Here is a 7,265-nt window from a genome sequence, read left to right as displayed (position 1 = left end):
TTTAAGAATTCACACAAATAAATGACCAGTAAATTGTGATGAGGTGCATGCTACTCAAAATTAGTGATATGTTTACTTATTTTTAGGCTAAATATGATGCAAACATTCCCATGAAGATACTGCATAGAAGATACAGTACATTTTAAATAAATGATGGCATGCCAATGATACATGTCTAGCAAACTAATGGGCATCACATTTTGTTCTACTTAGCTGTACATGATACACATATGCAATGCAACCTCTAGATATGTGCATATATTTACTGCATAAATTTTAAAATTGTGTGAACATATAGTGTACATCTGAAAATAGTGGTCCATTTCAGTAAGATAACCGCAAAACTCGCAAGTCTTTTCCCAGAATGTAAGAGTAGAAAGGTTCTCATATCTGTTTTGGTCATTCTTTAAGCACACGCTCCACAATTATGTTCACAGAGAAAGGATATATGGTGCTAGATTGCAAAATATGTACTAATGGCTCACTGTGGAAACCTCAGAAATAGATAAGGATATGGAGACGGTTTCAGTCTCTACTCCAGCAAGCAACAATTGTTTTGATATTAGAAATATATGGAAGCAAACACAATACTATTAAGACAAATATGATACTATACATGAATTGACAACTAACACTGTTGTAACTCATGTCCTATCACATTTTTTTTGAGCAAAATGTCCTATCACAATTCACAAGGTCATTTACAATATATGACACAACAGAATGGACATTGCAATTATAAAAATCTTCGATACTGAATTTTGATCTTGATACTCATGTGGAAACTGAAGTGCAAATGACTACAAGGTTTTGAATTTTGTATGTGTCATGAGATAAGAGTAGCAAATTGTTGTTAATCACAATCTCACACCATCCTTGCTGCAAGGCATCATTTCTACTCTGTTAATATTTTTAAGGTTTCTCAGAATTGACAATTAATCCATATTAAAAAATATATGCTATTTTAGCATACTACTCACTCTTGAAACAAGAGTTTGAGTTATCCCGTCTATGTGGACGAGGCTGGTCAGGAAAGTATACAGTTACAGGCTTACAGCAGACCTACTCACATGTTGCATGCCTGGTCCAGTGGAACATTCAGTTCTGAGTCTGACAAAGCATAGCAATCTTTCGAAAATATTGAAAAGCATGAAAGCATCAGATATATTGTGTATAAAAGAATTGGAGTTAAAATAAATGGGATGTTACCATCTTATTGCGAATAGGAGGAGCATACAGGTTAGTGACATGCTATTTGTCTCCACTACATGCTCATCCTTGTTTCCATATACCCCATCTAGGCATGTTAAGACAGAGCAGACTTTATTTGGATGCCAGTAGCGGCATCCAGTTAGATGGTTGCAAATGACTTGGTTTGTATCTCACCTTGAATAATTCATTATATTTAGAAAAACTCTCCCTTCTTGGATTTTTTTTCTCCCTACTCCAAAAAATGATTAGTGATAGATTTACTTATAGGGCTAAATGATCTAAACATTCTCATCAAGATACTGTATAGAAGATACATTCAGATAAATGATGGCATGCCAAATGAACTAAACATTTCGACCTCGAAAATTCGAAAAACAATTTATTTTGTTCCACTTAGCTGTACATAATACACATATATGCAATGCAACTTCCAGATATGTGCATATATTTAATGCGAAAATCTTTAATTGTGTGAACATATATAGAGTACATGAAGACATATCAAAACAGTGGTCCATTTCGAGTAAGATAACGGCAGAACTGACGGTCATACTTTTGCCGAATGTTAGATTAGAAAGGTTCTCATTTCTGTCTCTGTGTCAGTCATTCTTTAAGCACACTTTCCACAATTATGTTCACAAAAAAGGATATATTGTGTTAAATTGCAAAATATGTGCCAAGGAACCATTGTGGAAACCGCAGAAATAGATAAGGAATATGGAGACGGTTTCAATCTCCACTCCAGCAAGCAACAATTATTTTGAAAGAAATATATGGAAGCAATCATCATGCTATAAAAACACAAATATGATATATCAACTGACAACTAACACTGTTGCAACTCATGATTATCACAACTGACAAGGTCATTTACAATATATGACACAACGTAACGGGCATTCGAATTATCCATTCGATATTGAATTTTGATTTCAGTACTCATGTGGAAAGCGAGGAATAAATGACTACAAGGTTTGGAATTTTGTATGTGCCATGAGATAAAAGTAGTAAATTGTTGTTCATCATAATCCCACATCATCCTTGCTACAGGTCATCATTTCTACTCTGTCAATGTTTAAATTATGAATACTAAACAAACAACAGTAGTATGGCTTTTTTTGTGCAGACAGTAGGTTTTTGATTTTAAAGGACAAAATTAATGATCAGAATTTGCCAATTGTAATTTTTCAGATTAGAGCTGGAAATTCTGTACACAGATATTTCAAAGGTAAAAGCTATTTTTCTTTTGCCTAGTTCATCTTCATATACCATAACTATATATACACCATCAGTCAGCAATGGGGATTGATTTTTAAATTTCTCAGATTTGAGAAGTAACCCATATTTACAAGTATGCAATTTCAGCATGAAACTCACTCTTGAAACAAGAGTTGGAGCTATCCTGTTTACATGAACGCAGCTGATCAGAAAAGTAAACAGGTAAGAAGGCCTACTCACAATGTTACCTGCCTGATCCAATAGAACATTCAGTTCTGAGTCCGATATAAAGCAAAACAATCTTTCAAAAAAATTGGAAAGCATGCAAGCATCAGATATATTGTGTATTGAAGTTTTTAAAGCTTCAATTAAAGATTCCGTCTTATTATGAACAGGAAGAGCAAAGAGGTTAGTAACTTACTATTTGTCTGTCTCCACTACATGCTCACTTGTTTCCGTTCATCCCTTGTTTTTGCCAGGCATGTTAAGACAGGACAGACTTTATTTGGATGGCAATAGCAGGATTCAGTCAGATAGTTACAGCTGACTTGGTTTGTATCTCACCTAGAATAATTCATTGTATTTAGAATTATTCTCCCTTCTCTAACAATAATATTAGAGATGGATTTACTTGTAGGGCTAAATGACCTAAACAATTCCATTAAGATGCTGTAGAGATTCTTTAAAAAAAAAGATGCTGTAGAGAAGATACATTTGATAAGTTATGGCATACCAAATGACACATTTTTGTGGATCAATTTTTTACGTTGGAAATTCGAAAACCAATTTATTTTGTTCTACTTAGCTGTACATGATACACATATATGCAATGCAACTTCCAGATATGTGCATATATTTAATGCAGAAATTAAAATTCATGGTCATTTTCCCCATAATGTTAGAGTAGAAAGGTTCTCATTTCTGTTTCAATTGTTCTTTAAGCACACTTTCCACAATTTTGTTCACAACAAAAGGATATCTTGGGTTACATTACAAAATACTACCTCTGTCCCAAGATAAGTGTCTCAACTCTAGTACAACTTTGTACTTCGTACTAAAGTTAGTACAAAGTTGAGACACTTATTTTGGGACGGAGGGAGTATGTGCTAAGGAATCATTGTGGAAAGTGCAAAATAGGTAAGGAACATGGAGATGGTTTGAATCTCCACTCAAGCAAGCAATAATTATTTTGAAATTAGAAGTATATGGAAGCAAGCATCATACTATAAAGGGCAGCTCGGTGCACGTAGCTCCCTCTTGCGCAGGGTCCAGGGGAGGGTCCAACCATTTTGGATCTTTTGTATATGGAAGCTGTTAGGAATATGCAACTTGTATTCCCATGAGGCCATAGGCCGATATATATACATGTACAGGTGTGGAACATATGCAGGAAACCCCTTATACAACGGGATAAATACAAAGGGGTACATGACTTATATTATAACTCTAACACCCCCCCTCAAACTCATGGTGGATGAACAACACTGAGTTTGGAGAGATAAAAGCCATGTTGTGCTCTAGTCTGGGCCTTCGTCAGGAAATCCGCCAACTGTAACTCGGAAGGCACATACTGAAGAGCAATAACCTGATCCTGCACACCAGCGCGCACATAGAAAGCATCAACACCAATATGCTTGGTGAGCTCATGCTTCACAGGATCACGCGCAATGCTGATAGCACCTGTACTGTCAGATAAGAGCAGAGTCGGTGTAGTGACAGAAACACCAAAATCGTGAAGTAACCACCGTAACCAAGTCACCTCTGCCGTCAAAAGAGCCATTGCTCGCAACTCAGCCTCGGCACTCGAACGGGAAACTGCAAGCTGTTTCTTCGTCTTCCAGGCAATGAGAGAACCACCAAGAAAACCACAGTAAGCAGAAAGTGAACGGCGATCTGAAGGATCACTAGCCCACGTAGCATCCGAATAGGCCTGAAGCTGTAAAGAACTGGAGCGAGGAAAGAATAGACGGTGAGATATCGTGCCTCGAAGATATCGGAGAACACGAAGGAGATGACTATAGTGAACCGAGGTGGGAGCAGAGACAAACTGACTCAGAATATGAACCGGATAAGAGATGTCCGGACGCGTGACAGCTAGATAGACAAGACTGCCAACAAGATGACGATAACGCGTCGGGTCAGGGAGAGGATCACCATCAGTAGCACGGAGGTGAACATTGAGCTCCATAGGAGTCTCAACAACGCGCTCGTCAGTAAGAGCAGCACGAGCAAGAAGATCCTGGATATACTTTTCCTGGGATATAAAAAAGCCATCAGAGGTAGAAGAGACTTCAATCCCAAGAAAGTAGCGAAGAGGTCCAAGACCAGACATAAGAAACTGCTCACTAAGACGGGCCTTTACAAAGGCAATATACTCGGGGTCATCCCCCGTGATGATCATGTCATTGTTGGGGAACGTAGTAATTTCAAAAAAATTCCTACGCACACGCAAGATCATGGTGATGCATAGCAACGAGGGGAGACTGTGATCTACATACCCTTGTAGACCGACAGCGGAAGTGTTGACGCAACGTAGAGGAAGTAGTCCTACGTCTTCCCGGTCCAACCGATCCAAGCACCGTTACTCCGGCACCTCCGAGTTCTTGGCACACGTTCAGCTCGATGACGCTCCCCGGGCTCCGATCCAGCAAAGCTTCGGGGAGGAGTTCCGTCAGCACGACGACGTGGTGACGATCTTGATGTTCAACCGTCGCAGGGCTTCGCCTAAGCACCGCTACAATATGACCGAGGTGGAATATGGTGGAGGGGGGCACCGCACACGGCTAAGAAACGATCACGAAGATCAACTTATGTGTTCTAGGATGCCCCCTGCCCCCGTATATAAAGGAGCCAAGGGGAGGGGGCGGCCGGCCAAGGAGGGCGTGCCAAGGGGGAGTCCTACTCCCACCGGGAGTAGGACTCCCTTCTTTCCTAGTTGGAGAAGGAGAAGTGGGAAAGAGGAGGAAGAGGGAAAGGAAGGGGGGGGGGCGCCGCCCCCCTCTCCTTGTCCTATTCAGACTAGGGAGGGGAGGGGCGCGCGGCCACCTCTTGCCTCCTTTCCTCTTCTCCCTTAGGGCCCATGTAGGCCCAATAACCCCCGGGGGGGTTCCGGTAACCCCCGGTACTCCGGTAAAATCCCGATTTCATCCGAAACGATTCCGATATCCAAATATAGGCTTCCAATATATCGATCTTTATGTATTGACCATTTCGAGACTCCTCGTCATGTCCATGATCACATCCGGGACTCCGAACAAGCTTCGGTACATCAAAATACATAAACTCATAATGAAACTGTCATCGTAACGTTAAGCGTGCGGACCCTACGGTTCGAGAACAATGTAGACATGACCGAGACACGTCTCCGGTCAATAACCAATAGCGGAACCTGGATGCTCATATTGGTTCCTACATATTCTACGAAGATCTTTATCGGTCAGACCGCATAACAACATACGTTGTTCCCTTTGTCATCGGTATGTTACTTGCCCGAGATTCGATCGTCGGTATCTCAATACCTAGTTCAATCTCGTTATCGGCAAGTCTCTTTACTCGTTTCGTAATACATCATCTCACAACTAACTCATTAGTTGCAATGCTTGCAAGGCTTATGTGATGTGCATTACCGAGAGGGCCCAGAGATACCTCTCCGACAATCGGAGTGACAAATCCTAATCTCGAAATACGCCAACCCAACATGTACCTTTGGAGACACTTGTAGAGCACCTTTATAATCACCCAGTTACGTTGTGACGTTTGGTAGCACACAAAGTGTTCTTCCGGCAAACGGGAGTTGCATAATCTCATAGTCATAGGAACATGTATAAGTCATGAAGAAAGCAATAGCAACATACTAAACGATCGGGTGCTAAGCTAATGGAATGGGTCATGTCAATCAGATCATTCACCTAATGATGTGATCCCGTTAATCAAATAACAACTCTTTGTCCATGGTTAGGAAACATAACCATCTTTGATTAACGAGCTAGTCAAGTAAAGGCATACTAGTGACACTCTGTTTGTCTATGTATTCACACATGTATTATGTTTCCGGTTAATACAATTCTAGCATGAATAATAAACATTTATCATGATATAAGGAAATAAATAATAACTTTATTATTGCCTCTAGGGCATATTTCCTTCAGTCTCCCACTTGCACTAGAGTCAATAATCTAGTTCACATCGACATGTGATTTAACATCAATAATTCACATCACCATGTGATTAACACCCATAGTTCACATCGTCATGTGACCAACACCCAAAGGGTTTACTAGAGTCAATATCTAGTTCACATTGCTATGTGATTAACACCCAAAGAGTACTAAGGTGTGATCATGTTTTGCCTGTGAGAGAAGTTTAGTCAACGGGTCTACCATATTCAGATCCGTATGTATTTTGCAAATATCTATGTCAACAATGCTCTGCACGGAGCTACTCTAGCTAATTGCTCCCACTTTCAATATGCATCCAGATTGAGACTTAGAATCATCTGGATCAGTGTCAAAGTTTGTATCGACGTAACCCTTTACGACGAACCTTTTGTCACCTCCATAATCGAGAAACATATCCTTATTCCAGTAAGGATAATTTTGACCGCTGTCCAGTGATCTACTCCTAGATCACTATTGTACTCCCTGGCCAAAAGTAGTGTAGGGTATACAATAGGTCTGGTACACAGCATGGCATACATTATAGAACCTATGGCCAAGGCATAGGGAATGACTTTCATTCTCATTCTATTTTCTGCCGTGGTCGGGCTTTGAGTCTTACTCAACTTCACACCTTGTAACACAGGCAAGAATTCTTTCTTTGACTGTTCCATTTTGAAC

This window comes from Triticum urartu, chromosome 4A (genome assembly GCF_056163025.1).
Source record: "Triticum urartu cultivar PI428250 chromosome 4A, HENAU_Tu73, whole genome shotgun sequence".
NCBI classification, from domain to species: domain Eukaryota; kingdom Viridiplantae; phylum Streptophyta; class Magnoliopsida; order Poales; family Poaceae; genus Triticum; species Triticum urartu.
The sequence above is the reverse complement of the archived record's forward strand: the minus strand, read 5'-3'. Positions refer to the sequence as shown.